Source organism: Asparagus officinalis, chromosome 5 (genome assembly GCF_001876935.1).
Source record: "Asparagus officinalis chromosome 5, Aspof.V1, whole genome shotgun sequence".
Lineage (NCBI taxonomy): Eukaryota > Viridiplantae > Streptophyta > Magnoliopsida > Asparagales > Asparagaceae > Asparagus > Asparagus officinalis.
Genome location: NC_033798.1, coordinates 27,406,169 through 27,426,174, shown reverse-complemented (window position 1 = coordinate 27,426,174; position 20,006 = coordinate 27,406,169). Strand labels below are relative to the sequence as shown.

Genomic DNA, 20,006 nt, shown 5'->3' with positions numbered 1-20,006 from the left:
CCGGCATCGGCCGACGAGAGAGAGAGGCAGAGAGAAGGAGAGATGTAGGGGGAGAGAGAAAGAGAGATTTTCTTTTTAGTTTTATTAATTATATTTTTTAATTATAATTAGAGTTTAATTTTAGCAAAACAAAAAAATTATGCAAAAAAAATCCCAAACCCTAATAAATTTTTTTCATCTTGATAAAATTATAATATAAAAAAAATAAAATTTAGTACGAGTTATGGTTAGGGTTAGTGTTAGGGTTAAGCGAGGGTGAGGGTTAGGGTTAGGGTTGGATGAGGGTGAGGGGGAGAGTTAGGGTGAGGGTTAGGGTGAGGGTGAGGGTGAGGGTGAGGGAGAGAGAGAGGGCGAGGGCGAGGGGTAATGACGAGGGCGAGGGTTAGGGTTAGGGTTATGGGTATGGCTATGGTGAGGGTGAGGGTTAGGGGTTGGTGAGGGATAGGGTGAGGGTGAGGGTTAGGGCGAAGGAGAGGGCGAGGGCGGGGGTTATGGCCAGGGTGATGGTTAGGGTTAGGGTTATGAGTATGGTGAGGGTGAGGGTTAGGGTTTGGTGAGGGTTAGGGGTTAGTGAGGGTTAGGGTGAGGGTTAGGGCGAAGGAGAGGGCAAGGGCAAGAGTTATAGCAATGGTGGGGGTTATGGCGAGGGCGAGGGTTAGGGTTAGACGAGGGTTAGGGTTAGGTGAGGGTTAGGGTTATATTAAGGGTTACAGTGAGGGTTACGGGTGAAGGTTAGCATAACTATTACATTGCTAATTACATAGAAACTATACACATACATATTTTTGAGCCATAGAATTCCCCGTCTAATAAATACTATATATAATCTCTTTATTTACTTGTCTCATACGTGTACATGATGGTTGGCGGATACGAGACCATCGTGTTCGGTCCGACAACCTTTTCCTACGCGTATGTGATATGAGGCTTATATATAAATATTTATGGGATCTGTCTAGTGTGGACGGGTTATGTATGTAAACGTGACGTGTATATGTATTTATATGTGTTCTTGCGTACTTTCATTTTGTCAGAGTTTTGGTGGTGCTTACTCGTTGTTCTCCGTGATAGCCATAGTTTGACGTAGTTTGGAGAGCCATAGTTTGACGGAGTTCCTGCATAGTCGCTGTCATTCCGTGATAGTCGGTTATTGCTCCACATTAGCTTAGTAGTCGTTTTGTTGATTTCAAGAGTTGTTTTTCATTTTGGAGGCTGAGTGCCTATGTACTATCCAGTTAACTCTTGTATTCGACATTATTTACTCCTATTTTAGTTCATTGGACGTATATCTTGTTCCTTAGTTGCGACTTGTTTATCTATGTTGTTGGACATGTATTATTATGTCCTACTTCGTGATTTTTTATCTTATATCTGCTTGTACTCGCACTATCTTTTATTTTTTCTACTAGAGAGATATTATTGTGATGGTAAAACGTGTTGTTACATAGTGTGGGTGCAAGGCAGGTTTCACATCATTGGATTCACCTTAGACTGTAGCTTTGTGTAAAACCTAAGACGTCACAGTCTGTCCCTAGAGACAAACATTGCCTATGAAGAAAAGATGGCTAAATCATGCGTAGGTTAGAAGTTCTAGAAATCAAAGAACAAACCCCTACTCAAATCAATCAAGTTTCTACCTCAGGTTGTCATAACTGTCTTTCTCCATCCTATGTTTTAGCAGAATGTCCTCTCTTAGGAAACAATCAACCACTAGGACAAGTTAACACTAAATTCCAGCGTTATGTGAATGATCCATTTTCTCCAACCTATAATTCAGGTTAGATAAATCGCCCAAACATTGTATGGAATCAGGGAAACTACTTCGGAAATTAAAACTTTACTCCCTCTTCAAACCAACAATTTCCTAGGGGAAACACATTTCCTTGCAGTTCTCAATCCAGTTTTTAACTACCAAATCTATTATATCCAAATCAATCTCCTCATCATCAATCTGTAAATCATATCCCTCCAAATTTGGATCATAATAAACATCTCAATAGTTAGGAAAGAGGTTTGGAAACCATAATCAAGGCCTCTACACAAACCACATATATGTTGACTCAAACATCTAACACTTTGAATTCCTTTAGCAATCAACTGCACAAGTACTCCAACACTCAAGCCATAGCTAGGTTAGAAACCCAACTTGGTCAACTATCTAGTGGCATGAGTAAAAGAGAGAAAGAAAAATTTCGAGTCAACCCGTGGTCAACCCTAAGGACACATGATCTAGTTTATTCTACGAAGCTCAAGAAAATGGAATCCATTCACCACGATCAGGAAAACAGGTCGATAATCAAGTTAGAACACTCCAAGTCAAACTCTTGAACCAGAACACCTTCATTCTCCTTCTGATAACTCTATTCAGAAATCACCCCTTTCCGATGACCAAGAACCTGAACCTGAGCCTAATTTTGATTGGTTTAAACTAGTTGCTCCAATCCCAGATAAACTCAGGCCTAGAAAACACTCTCCTCAGGAGGAGAAGATCTTAGAAACTTTTAAGCATGTTGAAGCCAACATTCCTATCTTAGATGTAATTGAAAAAATCCCTTCTTATACAAAATTTTTAAAAGATTTGTGCACTAAGAAGAGAAGAATAAATGTTCTAAAAAAGTCTTTTTGACTGTCAATATTAGTGATATGCTCTCAAAGCCTATACCTTTGAAATGTGAAGATCCAAGTTGTCCCATCATTTCATGTGTCCTTGGTAATATCTACATTAATAAAGCGCTTTTAGACTTAGGGGCTAGTGTCAATTTGCTTCCTTATTCATTCTACCAGCAACTAGGTGTAGGTAAACTGAAACTGACCAGATGCATGTTGCAGTTAGCTAATAGATCTGTTAAAGTCCCCATGGATGAGATAGAGGATGTTCTGATTAAGGTTAGGGATTTTATTTTGCCAGTGGATTTTGTGGACTTGGAAACACAGTCTATTTCTAATCCCAAAGGACAAATACCTATCATCTTAGGAAGACTGTTTTTAACCACTTCTAATGCTCTCATCAACTGTAGAACTTGTCAAATGAAGCTGTCTTTTGGAAATTTGACTACTGATCTCAACATTTTTAATCTAGAGAATCAATCAAATGATCAACCTCTAGAAATAAATTACATTCAGAAAAAACCAATAGAAGAAGAAGAGAATAAGCCAGATCTTAAATTTGAGGAAATCTTTATCGAGGAGCTGAAGATATTAGAAAATTTAGATTAGGTATTTCAGAACGAGAAAACTGTGTTAAATACATGCTTCTTTAACCCAACTTTTGAAGAACCCTTTGTTGATGAACTTAGATTCTTAGAAAACAAACAACAACCAAATCTTCATACCTCACTCATGAATCTTAGGGTTGAGGAAATTTTTAGAGAAGAATTAATTGTTAGAGGACAAACCTTCATAAATAAAGAATCTATGTTCAATAAAAAATTAAAAATGCATGACACCAGTGTTACCTACCTTCAATTACTACAAAAATTATTAAAACCTTTGGAGAATGTAGAATTTAAACACATCATTAATTATATTATTTTGGATTTTTAAAATCCGGGGTAAAATTTTTAGCAATAAGGTATGATTTAATGTAGAGTATGAGCTTTTCATGTTGAATCTTTCATTCTATGTTTTTGTGTTTTGTCTCATAATAAAAAAAATTTATTCTTCTCTCATTTGAGAGTTTCTTGTTCTTTTATTAAAAAAAGAAGAAAAATATATATGAAAAAAGATAAAAAAAGAAAAAGAAAAAAGAAAAAAAATGATATGAAATGTTTTTTTAGAAAATGATAAAAAAAGAAGAAGAATATATTTTTTTCCATCCTCCTCATACCAAAGCTAATTGCAGATTTTTATCATCATTGTTCTAGGTTGACCGAACAAATGTAAGTGCTTTATTTCTTATCTGTTTTACTTTATGCATCATAGAGTTTGCATTGAGGACCATGCAAAATTTAGGTGTGGGGGCGAGAACTAGTTATTTTTTCTTTTTTTACCTTTTTATTCATTTTCTCTTCTTTCTATGCCAATATTTTTTTCTTCTTTCTATGTCATAATTCTTTTTATTTCTTTCGAAAACAAATCATAAAAATATTATCACTTACCAAATTAATAGAGTTAATTGATAATTGATCTATTTGATAAGTTTTAAATTTTCTAATCCCTAGTTAGTTTTATACTCAAGTTCACCTTTTATGATAACTCTAAATAAATTTCTTAAGAAATAATTTTTAAAATAGTATACTTCACTGAAGCCTTAACTTAAACGTTTAATTAAAAATAATAAATTTTTTAAATGCTTAGCTTAGAGTTAAAAATAATTTTTCAAGTTGTCTTGATCTATATATTTTTCATGATATATATACATATACATATATATGCATATTAAAAAAACTAACTTTGCAAAAGAAGAGTGCGAAAAATAGGCACCAATATATATATATATATATATATAAACTCTTGAATTCAAGGTGATTCTATCTTATAAAACGTAAGTTGACTAAGTAATTAAGTCCAAGAAGTATTTTCATACTTAATGACCTAAGACCAATTAGGTTAGGATTCATTGACCCAAAACTCATTAAATTGTCACTTAGAAAGCCTAATAAAGTAGAAAAAATCACCAAGGAATAAAGAGTAAAATAAAAAAATTGCACTAACAATATTTATATATATATATAGTTATATTTGTATATATGCTATTGAAAAATTATTTTGATTAAGAGGCTTAAAAGTTTTTTAAAACAAAGAGTTAGCATATTCTTTTTAAACTTTTAAATTAAATTTCTAAAAAAATTGGTTTTATATAGCTATAATGAAAATATTTTCTAGGAGATTTACCTTAGAGTTATATATAAAAATATTTTCTTGAGTAATAACTAGCTTCAATTATAAATTGTCACTTAGAAAGCCTAATAAAGTAGAAAAAATCACCAAGGAATAAAGAGTAAAATAAAAAAATTGCACTAACAATATTTATATATATATATAGTTATATTTGTATATATGCTATTGAAAAATTATTTTGATTAAGAGGCTTAAAAGTTTTTTAAAACAAAGAGTTAGCATATTCTTTTTAAACTTTTAAATTAAATTTCTAAAAAAATTGGTTTTATATAGCTATAATGAAAATATTTTCTAGGAGATTTACCTTAGAGTTATATATAAAAATATTTTCTTGAGTAATAACTAGCTTCAATTAGAATATATAAATATATCCAGTAAATTAATTATTCACTAACTTTTTTAAATTGACAAGTTGACCGTATTTTGTTGGTATTTTCACTATTAACTCTCACTAAACTACTACTTGTCCACTAGGGTAACCTAAGGGTTTAAAGAGCTGTTGTATGTGCTAAATACAATCGCGATTCCTATGAAAGTGAGTTAGGATTTTTTCTTTACTGTCATTTTTTTCCTTACTAGAGGACTAGCAAAAATTTAGGTGTGGGCGTATTTGATAATCATATATTTTTTATAATTTTATATCCTCATTATCTATTTTATAAGAATAAATATACTAGTAGTAATTGTTTTTATCTTAATTTGCAAGTTAATAAAGAAATAATGAATAAAATTCCAAAAAACTCTAACTTCCTCATTTTGTAACCTTTTATTGAATCCCATGGTCAAGCCAAGAAGCCTATAGAAGCCAGAGAAAACAAAAATCCAATATGAAAAGAAATCATATATTCAAGATGGTTGAACGTAAAGAAATAACAATATCTCCCAATTCAGAAGGCGAAATTTAACATATAATATATAAAAATCACCTATCTTGATGAGAAGAAGCCAACTGTCAAGTCAGATTTTTGATACATGTATCTATAAAAGTATTGATAAAAGTATTGATACCAAATGTGTAGTTACGATTTAAAGGCTGAAATTGATTAACTTGGAATGCAAGTTTAATCCATGGGCTCTCATTCATTATTGAAGGCTATAAATAAGGGTAGAGAGTGAGGGGTTAGGGTGTAAAATATTTTGTAAAATCTTTTTCTGGAGAGTAAGGTTACTCTTAATTGATAAGACCTTCCAATATAACTTTTTTTAGCAATTAATAAAAAATATTTTCACATCTTCATATTTTTTTTCTTCTCTTTGTTTGATTATGAATATGAAGGTAGGATGAATATGAAGATCAAGATGAAGGTTTGCTATCTCCTTGAGGCTAGAATCCTCTTTGGCTGTAAATTATTTCATTGTTGATAAATTTATTTTTTGCTTTCTTTTCTTATTTAAATAGCCAAGATGCTAGAACCCTCTTGCGTTAGATTTATTTTCATGCTTAATAGAGTAGATTTACTTTCATGTCTTTACTTTCTTGTTTTAAATTCTTACTATTTATTTTGTAGTTTAGATTTTATTTTCTTGCACTATTCACCTTGAGGTTAGAACCCTCTCAGGATTAGTTTTTATTTTTATTTATTTTGCTTTTCTTTGATTCGTCTTGAGGCTAGAACCCTCTAGGGAATTGCCCCTTTTTTAAAGATGTGGAATTAATACTTGTGGGAACTCTAGAATTTGTATGAAACTAGTTAGTATGTTTAATTCTAGATTCTTCATATCTCTAATTGAATCCTCCATCTTTTACTTTCTTTTTTTCCCCTCTTAATTCTTGATTTTTCTCTCATGTATTTCTTGATTTTATTTCCTTCATCCTTCTTTTTTCCTTTTTGTTAGTTTTGTTTACATTTACACTTTATCACATCCATTCTTTATCTCTCCACTCTCAATCTCGTTTTGTTTTTATTTACATACAATCACTCTTACTCTCTCTATCTCTCCACAATCACATTCATCACTCCTAATTGTCACACACAATAGAAGAACCAATTTTAATTTTCTCATGCAAACACCTTCCTCATGGGATCAATAACTTTTTATACTATAACTTGATTGGTTGTGCACTTGTAACTTTAGAGGTATACATTTATGCCCCATCATGTTGCAACTTCAATCTCCTTGTAGGAATAGAAAGATTCTCCTGGATTGATACTTTCCCATTTTGGAAGAGCTGAGCGCTACTAGCTCAAACTCCAAGTTGGGAAACTCATGCCTCCCATTTCTGAAAAATGATCCTCCATCATTCATAACTTGATCACATATAAAAACAAGATAATTTAGAAACCAAGAGTACCTGCGTGTATCAAGTCATGATTAACTTGTGTTTGGTATTCGCCGAGCATGATTCAAAGCTATGGAAACCTAGTCGAACAGGGCCCCCAGGCATTGATGCTCTCTATGATTGAGTTATTTTGGCCTTGTGCATAACATATAATGTATAATCAAGTAATTGAAAATTCTCATGATTTAGTCATTGGGGGTAGGATTGGACATCTTTTACAACATATGAGGATTAATGTTATGTTTTGACTGCTAGTGCATTAAAGGAGGAATTTGTTTTGCACAAAAACCAAAACCAAGTATGAATTCAAGATCAAGTTCCTTGTCAGCATTCCAAACACATATTATCTAATGAGAACTTCCCCCAACAATAGAGATTTATAAGCTATGAGATAGTTAGTTAACATACACTACCTGATGCATAACACTTAAGTATTTACGCGCACTTGCTTATGATGTATCTGTTATATGCTGTTGTGCCCTTGTCTCTTTATCTTTTGTTATTCTTTAGTTAGCTATGGTTTCAGTTATGTTTCTATCATGCATGTTCATTAGATCATGATGTATTATAAGCAGACATTATTATATATCTTTCCTATGAATATACGAGCATGATAACCTTTACGTTCATCCCTTCATTTTGCACACTTGCTAGATAGCTGTTTGACCATCCAGGCCTTGCACACTTATTGTGGACTCAGATTCTATCGTATCACGTGCACACACACATGTTTTGGCAAGTCTTTTAGGCTTTATGAGATCTTTCCTATTTTATTGTTTATCCTTATATACATGTTTCCTATTCTACCGATGTAATGGATACTATGGCCACGTTGACTTCTTGACTTATGTATTTCATTTTGGACATCTTGAATCAGACTTCTAATAATCATCTTTCAGCATTATCTATGGGACATGTTCATCTTTTGTTTTATTGTATGCTGCTTCCATTGTATTTGTTAAGATCATGTAATATTATGTAATATTATGTGATATTGTCTAGATGATGGATATTATGATGTGTGCACCGATCTCATGTAGGATTAAAAATATGATATTGGGTGGAGTTTGGTTTAATTGCATATGCTATCTAGTCTAGTCACATGCTCAAGATGGGGTACTTGGTCCCGAGGCATGACAATGTTTTGTTGGTATTAGAGGCTAGGCTTGTTAGTACGTACATCAGGATATCCCAAGGAGATATCACATATTTTACATATTTCCATGAATTTATACCTTTTGATTTGGTCTCCTTTGAATCCTTCCTGAGCCGTTTCATGGATTCGCATCATCAACTGATCTTTGTAAGTTTGCATTCTATATGAAGTTCTAGAGCTTGGTTGGACTATTAGGATGGGTATGTGAGTTGTAATCAGTCCAAGGATTGTTAGTTAGTAGAATTCTAATTAGAGTAGAATACTAGTTAGTAGATAGGTTTCTAGTTATTGGATAAGATTAGAATTGCAATCTTAATCCTATATATATATGTAAACAATTGTTGAGTTTAGTAGAACGAAAATAAGAGAAAATCAGAACTTCTCCACCGAAAACAAAAAATCTCTCTGTTCTCTTCTATTCTCTCTCTGTTTTGCTGCTGATTGTTCGGTCCCAAAGCACAGGTTCCAGGTTCGGTTTTGTTCTATAAACAAGTGCAGTTTTGTTTTGGTTTCTGTCCCACAGTCTCTCCATCATTAAGCTTTCGGCCAATTAAGGCCAAATATTCCTCTTGTGTTGCAAGTCAAGAAGCTTAGGCCGATCCCATTAAAACCAACAAGTGGTATCAGAGCGGTGTATGCCTAAGATTCAACCGAGATCTGAAGAGATGACGAGTTCGGAGAAGATGACGACCAAGGTGGGTTCTCTCACTCTCCAATACCCGACGCTATCGAGGGATAACTATGCTTCGTGGGCAATCAAGATGAAAGTCTACATGAAGGCTCAAGACGTGTGGGATGCCATTGAGCCCGCGGCAGGCGCGTCCGTGGAACACAGGAAGGATCAGATGGCGTTGGCGGCCATCTATCAGGGGATTCCTGAAGAGACTTTGATGGTGATTGCAGAAAAGCAAACGGCAAAAGAGGCATGGGAGACGTTGAAAACAATGCACCTAGGAGCGGATCGTGTTAGGAACGCGAAGGTGCAGACCTTGAAGTCCGAGTTCGAACTTCTCCGGATGAAGGAGAATGATAACGTCGACGATTTTTCGACGAAGTTGACAGGAGTCGTCAACAAGATCCGGGCTTTAGGCGGCGAGATGGAGGAGAACTACGTCGTCAGAAAGCTACTTCGGGCGGTACCGGAGAGATTCCTTACTATCGTCTCCACGATTGAACAGTTCGGGGACATCGACAACATGGCACTCGAGGAGGCAATCGGGCGTCTCAAAGCCCACGAGGAGAGGGCACGTGTTTTCCGAAACAACGGCGACGATCACCTATTGTTGACACATGCGGAGTGGCAAGAAAGGGGCAAGAAAAGCAACGGAAACACTTTCTCCACACAGGCGAGTAGTGACGGCAATGGACGAGGCCGTGCACGCGGAGCAGGACGTGGACGAGGCCGCGGCCAGGCAGGCCGTGGTGGCCAGTTCGGCCGAGGCAGAGGCCAAGGAGGCCGCGGAGGGGAGCACGGCGGCCAGGCAGGCCGCGGCGGCTTCGGCGGCAGAGGAGGACGTCCAGGAGGTGGTTTCGGCCATGGAGGTGCAGCTCGCCAGGAGGGGGAGAGTAGCACAAGCGGTGGTCGAGACAAATCCAACATCAAATGCTTCAATTGCGGAGTATACGGGCACTTTCAGTCGGAGTGTCACAAACAACGCCGCAACCATGAACAGGAGGCTCATCTCACCCGTGCATATGACGAGGAGCCAACCTTGATGATGACTGTTTTAGAGGAATCATCAACTGTCATTCTACTCAATGAAGAGAAGGTGGTGCCAAACTTACTCACAGCGGGGGAGGCACAAGTTGCCAACGACGTTTGGTACCTTGACAACGGAGCTAGCAATCACATGACCGGCCACCGAGACAAGTTCAAGGAGCTCGACGAGAACATCAAGGGAACCGTCAAGTTTGGTGATGGATCCGCGGTAGAGATCAAGGGGAAAGGCTCTATCCTCTTTCAGTGCAACAACGGCGATCAAAGGCTACTACCTGAGGTATATTATATTCCAAGTTTGAAATCTAACATTATTAGCCTTGGTCAGATGACTGAAGATGGGAGTAAGGTTGTTATTGCTGACGAGTTCCTGAGGGTGTTTGATAGGAACGGTGCTCTCTTGATGAGGGTGACACGTTCGACTAACCGATTGTACAGGATAGAGTTAAAGACTTGCAAGCCGGCGTGTTTGATGGCGAACATTAACGATCCAGCTTGGTTATGGCATGCTCGCCTTGGGCATGTCAATTTCTTTGCCCTCAAGATGATGACTGATAAGAGGATGGCTTCCGGATTGCCGAAGATCTTGCACCCGAATCAACTATGCGAAGGATGCCTTGTCGCCAAGCAAGCAAGACTGCCGTTCCCTTCGCAAGCAAACTTCAGAGCTCAGAGGCCGCTGGAATTACTACATGCTGACCTATGTGGTCCTATCACCCCATCCACACTTGCGGGTAACAGCTACTTCCTTCTTATTGTTGATGATTTCAGCCGATGGATGTGGGTATACATGTTGAAGGCCAAGAGTCAAGCTTGTGAAACCTTCAAGAAGTTCAAAACAGAGGTTGAGAATGCATGTGACCACAAGGTGAAGACATTGAGGACGGATCGTGGTGGCGAGTTCTTGTCAAAGGAGTTCACCAAGTTTTGTGAAGACTACGGCATCAAGCGTCATCTCACTGCACCGTACACCCCGCAGCAAAACGGTGTAGTGGAGAGGCGTAACCGCACGGTGATGGACATGGCGAGAAGCCTACTTAAGAGCATGCATATGCCTGGAACCATGTGGGGCGAAGCGGTTAGGCACGCGGTGTACATCCTCAACCGACTACCAACCAAGGCGTTGAACGATCACACTCCCTACGAAGCTTGGTTTGGAAGAGCATGCATATGCCCGGAACGATGTGGGGCGAAGCGGTTAGACACGCGGTGTACATCCTCAACCGACTACCAACCAAGGCGTTGTACGATCACACACCCTACGAAGCTTGGTTTGGTAAGAAACCCCACCTAGAACACTTGAGAGTTTTCGGATGTGTGGCGCATGTGAAAATTGCAGGTCCTTCACACAAGAAACTCGACGACCGGAGCACGCCAATGGTGTATATTGGGGTAGAAGAAGGAAGCAAAGCGCATCGCCTCTACGACCCTCAACACGGCAGAATTCATGTCAGCAGAGACGTCGCGTTCGTGGAAGGAAAAGAGTGGGAATGGAGCGCCGATGGAGTCGAAAGATCACCTAACTGGACGGAGTTCACAGCGGAAGAGGAGGATGCAACGGTCGGCGAGTTTCCAGCCGTCCAAGCTGGACAAACAGCAGCCCGAACTGCTGCTGCTGCTGGTCGCGCTGCTGCTGGTCGCGCTGCTGCTGGTCGAACAGCTCCTGCAGGAGCTCATGATGCCGCGGAGCTGACCAGAGATGAGACTGGACAGCCGGCACACCAAGCGAGGCAGCCACCTGCTGCCCGAACCAGTCCGCATACACCCGTAGGTGCAGCAGGCCGAACCAGGTCCAGAAACTGCTGCAGAGGCAGCGAACCCCACTGTTTTGGACGCGTTCGGACCCCCTGAAGCTGCAGTGATGACTCCAGTACGCTACCGATCCCTTGCGGACATCTATGCGGAGACGGAGGAGATCGATCTCCCTGCAGAGGAGTTGTACCTGATCACAGAAGAACCTGCAAACTATCTCGAGGCCGCATCAGACCAAGAATGGCGGACTGCCATGGAGAAGGAAATAGAGGCCATCGAGAAGAACAAGACTTGGGTACTCACGGAGTTACCGCGGGGTTCCAAACCCATTGGTCTCAAATGGGTGTACAAGCTGAAGAAGGACAATGAAGGCAACATTCTCAAGCACAAAGCAAGACTTGTAGCAAAAGGGTACGTCCAGCAGCAAGGCGTGGACTTCGATGAGGTGTTTGCACCTGTGGCGAGGCTTGATACCATCAGAATAATCCTCGCTATATCAGCACAGAACGGGTGGGAGGTGCACCATTTGGATGTGAAGTCGGCATTCCTAAATGGTGATCTCCAGGAAGAAGTGTATGTGGTTCAACCTGAAGGGTTCGTTGTGAAGAATCAAGAGCACAAGGTCTACAAGCTTTCAAAGGCACTCTACGGTCTACGCCAAGCACCTCGGGCATGGAACACGCGCCTCGACAAGTGCATGAAGGGCATCGGATTTGCAAGATGCACTCAGGAGCAGGCGGTATACACAAGGAGTAACAGAGGAGATACACTCATTGTTGGCGTGTACGTAGATGATTTGATCGTTACGGGCTCGAGGGCGGATGAGATAAAGTTTTTCAAGCAACAAATGATGAAGGAGTTCGAGATGAGTGACCTTGGTTTACTTTCTTATTATCTTGGCATCGAGGTGGATCAGCGAGATGATTGTATTGCACTAAGGCAGGCGGCCTATGCGAAGAAAGTTTTGGGTCAGTTCGGCATGATGGATTGCAACCCGACGCAATATCCTATGGAAACAAAGCTAAAGCTTGGAAAGGATTCTGAAGGAACACCGGTGGACGTGACAGAGTATAGACGCATCATCGGATGTTTGAGGTATCTAACTCACACCCGACCCGATATCACATATGCCGTGGGGATTGTGAGTAGGTACATGGAGCACCCTACAGTTTTGCATAGACAGGTTGTCAAGCATATTTTGAGGTACGTGAAGGGTACTATGTCCTACGGATTGGTGTACAAACGAGGTCGAGGCAATGAAGAGTTGGTGGGATTCACTGACAGTGACCTTGCGGGAGATGTTGATGATAGGCGCAGCACAGGCGGCATGGCATTTTATCTAGGTGACAGTTTGGTCACTTGGACATCACAGAAGCAGAAGACGGTGGCATTATCATCCTGCGAGGCAGAATTTATGGCGGCAACTGCAGCAGCGTGCCAAGGCTTGTGGTTGAGGAGCTTGATTAGCGAATTGATTGGGTGTGAGCCCAAGCCGGTTACACTTTATGTCGACAACAAGTCCGCGATTGCCTTGATGAAAAATCCAGTTTTCCATGGAAGAAGCAAGCATATCGACACACGTTTTCACTTCATTCGTGAGTGTGTTGAGCGAGGACAGATTAAAGTGGAGTTCGTGAGCACGAGCGAGCGCGGCAACTGCAGCAGCGTGCCAAGGTTTGTGGTTGAGGAGTTTAATCAGCGAGGTGATTGGGAGTGAGCCCAAGCCGGTCACACTCTTCGTCGACAACAAGTCCGCGATTGCCTTGATGAAGAATCCAGTTTTCCATGGAAGAAGCAAGCATATCGACACACGTTTTCACTTCATTCGTGAGTGTGTTGAGCGAGGACAGATTAAAGTGGAGTTCGTGAGCACGAGCGAGCAGCGAGCGGATATTCTCACGAAGGCACTAGCAAGGGTGAAGTTCATCGAGATGCGGGAGCTACTAGGAGTAAGGGACTTGGAATCTCGTCCAGATTAAGGGGGAGAATGTGAGTTGTAATCAGTCCAAGGATTGTTAGTTAGTAGAATTCTAATTAGAGTAGAATACTAGTTAGTAGATAGGTTTCTAGTTATTGGATAAGATTAGAATTGCAATCTTAATCCTATATATATATGTAAACAATTGTTGAGTTTAGTAGAACGAAAATAAGAGAAAATCAGAACTTCTCCACCGAAAACAAAAAATCTCTCTGTTCTCTTCTATTCTCTCTCTGTTTTGCTGCTGATTGTTCGGTCCCAAAGCACAGGTTCCAGGTTCGGTTTTGTTCTATAAACAAGTGCAGTTTTGTTTTGGTTTCTGTCCCACAGTCTCTCCATCATTAAGCTTTCGGCCAATTAAGGCCAAATATTCCTCTTGTGTTGCAAGTCAAGAAGCTTAGGCCGATCCCATTAAAACCAACAGGGTAATGGATTACCAATTGTTGATCAAGAGTGTAAGTAGCATCTGATAGTTCTATGTGATTCGTGGTTGTAGGTAGATTTGTTGGTGATAGTTTTTCTGGAGCATCATAGCATCCTTTGTGTGGAACATACTAATCAATTTCAATCTCATATATTTTTTCAACCAAAAATTGTCGCAGAGAATCGTCAGTTTTATCTACATAGGTATCCACATTTTGAGTTCCTGGGTGGTAGTTAAGAGTCTAGATCATCTAGAGTATTAGGCAGTAGCTATTGGTGTCCTAGGTTTGATGGAGATAGGAAAACCTACAAAAAAGAGACCCATCCTACCTATTGTTAGAGGATTTATGGATGTCTTCCTAGTGGAGTTTCCCAGTTTACCACCTGACCAAAGTGTAGAATTCTCTATTAATATGGTGCTAGTGACCGCCAATATCTAAGCGGCAAGTAGGATGTCACAAAAGGAGTTGGAGTAACTCAAAGGGTAGCTAGAGGATTATCAGAGGAAGAGGTTCATTTATCGTAGCTACTCATTTTGGAGAGCACTTGTTCTACTTGTGAGGAGGAGAACGACTTCAGACACATGTGTGTGAATTACATGGAGCTGAATTGTAACGCACGTCTGTGAAATGCCGTTATAATATTTTGGTATGTTTAAGAATTTCTGTTGGAAATTAAATAAATTAATTTTTATTAATTAGAAATTATTTCTAAATAACTCAGAAAAATATTAAACAAATAGAGTTTTGAGTGTTTTATGCAAATAGTTTTAGTAGTTTGAGGTTAAAGCGGTTAAACTCGAAAAGAGTTTCGTGCTAGTTAGCTTGAGTCTCCTTGTTGTTTTTAAAGAATTGCCAAAACTCTAGGTTTGCAAAATTTAGCCAAGATTCGATCTCTCTGAGGATGATCAAGCATAAGATGCCAAAATTGAATAATCTGGGGGGGGGAGGGGGGGAGGCCATTAAATATGAATTAGTGGTCATTAACTTAAGGAGATAATGATGTGTTTCTATAAAAATAGCTCTTAAAATGGCTATGCGTGAAGTTTACTGATAACTGTCATGGGCAAAGCTCGTTTTAGCAAACTTCACTTGAACTATGGGTGGCATGGCCCACATAGGCTATTTGGGCTAAGCTCACTTTGAGTGAACTTCGCTTGAAGATTTACTTTCACTTGGTCTTGGGAGCCATTGCAATTTGGACGATCTTTGCTATTACTTGGACCAGCTTCGCCATGGCTCCTATTTGGTCCCATCTAAAGTTTTAAGCTCATTGTCATTCACTTCTTAAACTCATGCTGGGTTCAAGTATTAGATTCGTGTTATTTGTGCTGAGTATTGGTCTAGGAGAGAGCTTGTATATTTTGAGCATCTACAAGACCCTCGCTCCCCCTAATGTTTTGACATCTTGCCTTTGCCTTGTAGCGGTAATTGAAATACTTTGGGTAATAGCCAAATGTGTATTGTTAAACATAACTATAATTGTCTTACCTAGGCTAGATCTACTTCCATTTTACTACTCGTTTGCCAGAGGTGTATTATTAAATGTTGCTTCTTTCATTGTGGATTCATCTTGGTTGAATGCTTAGTTGTATTTATGTGCTCTTCTATAGAGAGTTTGAAATTCACTTACCCTTGAATTTGGGCGAGGCTCAGGAAACAACTTAAGTGAAGCGATGTTCGTCTACCCATGGATTTTGGCAGAGTTAGCTTAGGTTCGCTAATCGATGAGAGTCACTGAGGCTATTGCTTCTAGATCTGTGTCTTGATCTATTGTCAAGACCACTCTTAGTGGTTAAATTTCTAGTGAGATTTGCTGAATAACCTACGACTAGAAATTTGCTGAACAACCTACTCTGAGGATACCTCTTAGCCTTTGAGTGGGCTAGTCACTTCTTGTAAGGAGTGATTTTTTGGACAAATTTATTAAAAGGCTTATAAATAGCACTTTCATTTCCTATTTCCTTCATCTTCCTACTCTTAATCTACTCCTATTCGATCATAGTTCTTCTTTGATAGAGAAGTCAAAATCAAACAGCTTAGGCAAGAGTTGGATTTAGTTGATAGTGTATCTATGAAGGAGACTGAGATCCTTCGTTAATTGGTGGACTTGTTGCTGCCCAAGAAGGCTTGTCTCGAGAAAATTATCGAGAACTTGTTGAAGGAGTAGCACAAAGTGAATTGTGATAGGGATGTGTGGAACTTTTAGTGTTAAACTTTACATAGGATCGTTTGAAGGCCTTGATGGCGCCTCAAAAAGGATCCTTAGAGTTCAACAAGTGAGGATTCAAAGAGTGATTAGGCGTCACATGTTAGGACTTAGAGAGTGATTAGTCTTTCACATTTGCTTGCTAATTTTCCTTCTATTCCTCAGTTGTCTTGTGACTTGAAGGACTGGAATTGCTTGTAAGAAGAAGGACTTATAATCAATGGAAGAATGAAGTTTTCGTGAAACTGTTCCTCATTGTGTGTTTGATCGCTACGTATTTCATCTCTTGAATTTAAGGCAGAGCTTAGGCTTTATGTAGACGAGGATCGTTGAATGAGGTTTGCCACATATAGCATTCCATAAATTGGGTAAAATTTGCTCAATTTTGGATCTCAGGAAAAGTTTGTTCAACATTTGGTGAAGCTCATTTAGTTGATCACCGAAGTTCGTTTAGATGATTTTAAAATTTAAATTTCCCTATCTTGTCCCTTGATTCTTAGGTGCGGATCACTCTTGGGCAAAGTTTAGGGTGAGGTTCGCTGAAGGTCTATAAATAGACTATTCATTTTCTTCTTCTCCAATTGCCTTCTAAAACCCTAAATCCTTGAAATCTTCTAGGTTTTCCAAATGCTCTTTCAAGGTCCTAATGGCTCCCCATCATCAACTTGTCAAGGGAAAAAAGTTGCTAGTGGATCTCGTTGGCCGAGCACCATTGCTGCACCATCACAGTGGGAGATGATGTCGGGTAAGTTCCTACGAACCCATTCTTTTAAGCCCCTCCATCAATGATAAGATTATTGGTTGCCAACATGGCATTTACCGGCTTGAAAAATGCTTTAAGTCTCTAGGGTTAACTTCACTGTTGATGGCGAGGCTTAATTGGCTGCATTTGGCTGTGAATCTTAGCTTTGCCAGTGATAGCAAAACTTTGATAGTCACCATCAATGATGCTTCTCATGGCGAACTTTACTTGAGCGACGTTTTTTGTTTTAGCCTGTTTAGCTTTTGAGCAAACTTCGCTTCAGTGAGAACAACTATTTTAGCCTGTTTAGCTTTTGAGTGGACTTTGCTTGAGTGATGTATGTTGTTTTAGCATGTTTGGATTTTGGGCAACCTTCATTCATGCGAGGTTCGCTACTACAGGGGCAAACTTTGTCTAGGCTTGTAACACTTGGCCAATTTTCTTTGCTTTGTGATGGGCAAACTTTTCTCATGAGTGAGCTTAGCTCAATTATGACTATAGTGAGTTTTGACCCTAGGCAGAACTCAGCATTTAGTTAAATTTTGAGTTTATACTTTGACTAGTCTCTTTTTTCTGTGTAGTTCCTCTACCAGATATGTCTGTCAGTAAATGTAACCATTTAGGCCATAGTGGAACTCAAGATCCATTGATGCTGGATGTATTTAGGGGTAAAGTTCCTCTATTTTATGAGGAGAGTAGCCAAGAGCATGTGAAGGCTATTAGTCGTGGTAGTGATGCCACTTTGAGAGAACACATTATGGATGCAAAGATCTCTATTCCTAGAGAGGATCAATGCGAAAAGTCAAATTTCCTATTTGGTGTCAATCATGTATTTGCAATGCATAGTCGGTCCTCATTATATGCCATTCTCTATTACTTACAAGAAAGATAGTGTGGTGGTGGGTAATTTGAAGCAGGAGGGAGGCTTCTTCTAATAAGGATGCTATAGTCTCAGTGCTCTCGATCTTCTTCTAGGGTTTATTAAGGAGAATACTCTTCCAAATGAGATTCCAGTGGTCCCTAACATGTTCGACAACTAGTTTGCTAAGATTAATAGGCAATACCTAGAATAGGATGTCAGATCTCTGGGTGGATTAGGGCTACTGAGTCGAAGTAGTGGGCCATGATGGTTGAATTTGCCCTTACTACTTTTGAAGATATATTGATGATACTAGGGCTCTATTCTACTATGTGAGATTCTCCGTTGAGATCTATTCATTAGTATTATAAAGTATTCTTGAGCTGTATAATATTGATACCAACATCTTCTTCACTCTAGCAAGGGAGATAACGATAGCCCTGCATGAACTATGAGAAGTTCCCCAATTCTCGATGGGGCTTTCTGATGGGGGAGTGATCATAAAAAGAATTCTTCCCCACAAATACGGAATCGGGCAGTATTTTATGCTCATGTTTTCGAGACATTCCAGGAGCTAGTTTGCTATTTCCATATCTGCCATCAAATGGTTATGGGTGTGGCCCATGGCTCTCATGTTGCTCGTGATTCTTAGGCTAAATATCTTTTAAAAAATATGAGCAAGAAAGGAAATGTGGAGCCTATCCCATTGAGCTCTGGTCTTGAAGTGGAGACTGAGATTTTTAAGCATGGTCCAATTGTTCACACCACTGACTCAGATGAGTGTGGGTTCAAAGCAGGGGACACGTTTTAGAGTTTCCATCACTAGGAAACTACTTAAGCTTTACTTGCCGGCTTCCTTTCAATCTCATTGAAAGGACATGCTGTGGCATCTTGGCCGAAGGACTATATCTCCCTCAAGGTTCTGTACCCAGCAGTTTTACTTGCACATAGGTACAATTTAGCCCATATCCTAGCCATAATCAGCTGCATTCATCATGGATTGAGAGAGTTGATAGTAGTGTATTTGAACCAGAAGGGTGGTTGTTTGAAGAAAGAGGTGCCCAACCTGTGGAGTTGTCATATACCTATCTAGTGGTATGGTATATAGTCCACTGTTCCTCACTTATGTTGGCCACCACTAGATGTGAGAATGATGTCTTGTTGATGTAGCAATAAGAGAGCTTGAAATGGATAGTTAAGTATGTTATGGGGATTAGTTGAATTGTGCAGAATAAGGAAAAATACTACCTCTAATGCTGCTCCCCTGACATCACTGGGACTAAATTTGATGATGAGTTTGAGGGTAGCCTTGGAGATGAGGGGTTTACTCGTTTAGCCAATGGTTGTTTCAACTGGTTAGTAAATATTAGGCCTGGGCATCTCGTTGCTCGATTAAATGGGATGGAGTGCTACATTGAGCCCTATGTCCCTACTACTTTGCATGACAGTTCAGGTGTGACCAACTCTGTGTTGGTAATTTCAATACCGGGCTATTGTGCTTGAGGAGTCTGGTAGACAGAGCCCACGCTTGGTATCACTTTGCTGCCAAGTGTATTGGTGCAATTTATATTGTTGTACAAAACCCGTGACTATTATATGACTATGGTGTTTTGTAAATGGTATAGTGCGGTGAATGTCACCAGCCCACAGTTCAAGATTAACAAGACTAGATTGAAGTGCATCATTCGAAAATATATAAGAAGCTTCCAAGAAAGGATCCAAAAGTAGAGGACCTAGACTCTGGGGAACAGTGAACGCAAGGATGATGATTATGATTCGGACGTACCCTTCGAGAAGACACCATCGTGTAGGCTTGTTGTCAGCCCACTGTGAAGTGGCAAGAGGAGATACCCATGGGAAGAGACTACGACAGCCTTCGCCACCCCGAAAATAGCCCAAGCACCAAAGCTTGGAATCACTGGGGAAGGAAAACTCTCTTGAGGCCCCAACACATGGACCAGTGGCCGAGTATATGGTCGCTTTAGGTAAATTCCCTTATTTGCCGTCATTTTGTTTTGATGAATAAGCATTCTAATGACGTGTGCTTTTTG

The 20,006-nt window shown here is 39.6% G+C and overlaps 1 long non-coding RNA gene across 2 annotated transcripts in view; it reads left to right on the top strand.

Annotated features, from left to right (window-relative positions):
* The window catches only part of LOC109843014, an 8,497-nt gene continuing 5,011 nt past the window's right edge, over nt 16,521–20,006 (top strand). The window contains exons 1-3 of one of the 2 annotated variants that reach the window (XR_002247484.1): nt 16,521–16,883; nt 16,973–17,099; nt 19,581–19,940. This is a non-coding gene — a long non-coding RNA (uncharacterized LOC109843014). Of the gene's footprint in view, nt 17,100–19,580; nt 19,941–20,006 lie in introns of both variants that reach the window. The other variant, XR_002247483.1, reaches the window with a different exon arrangement.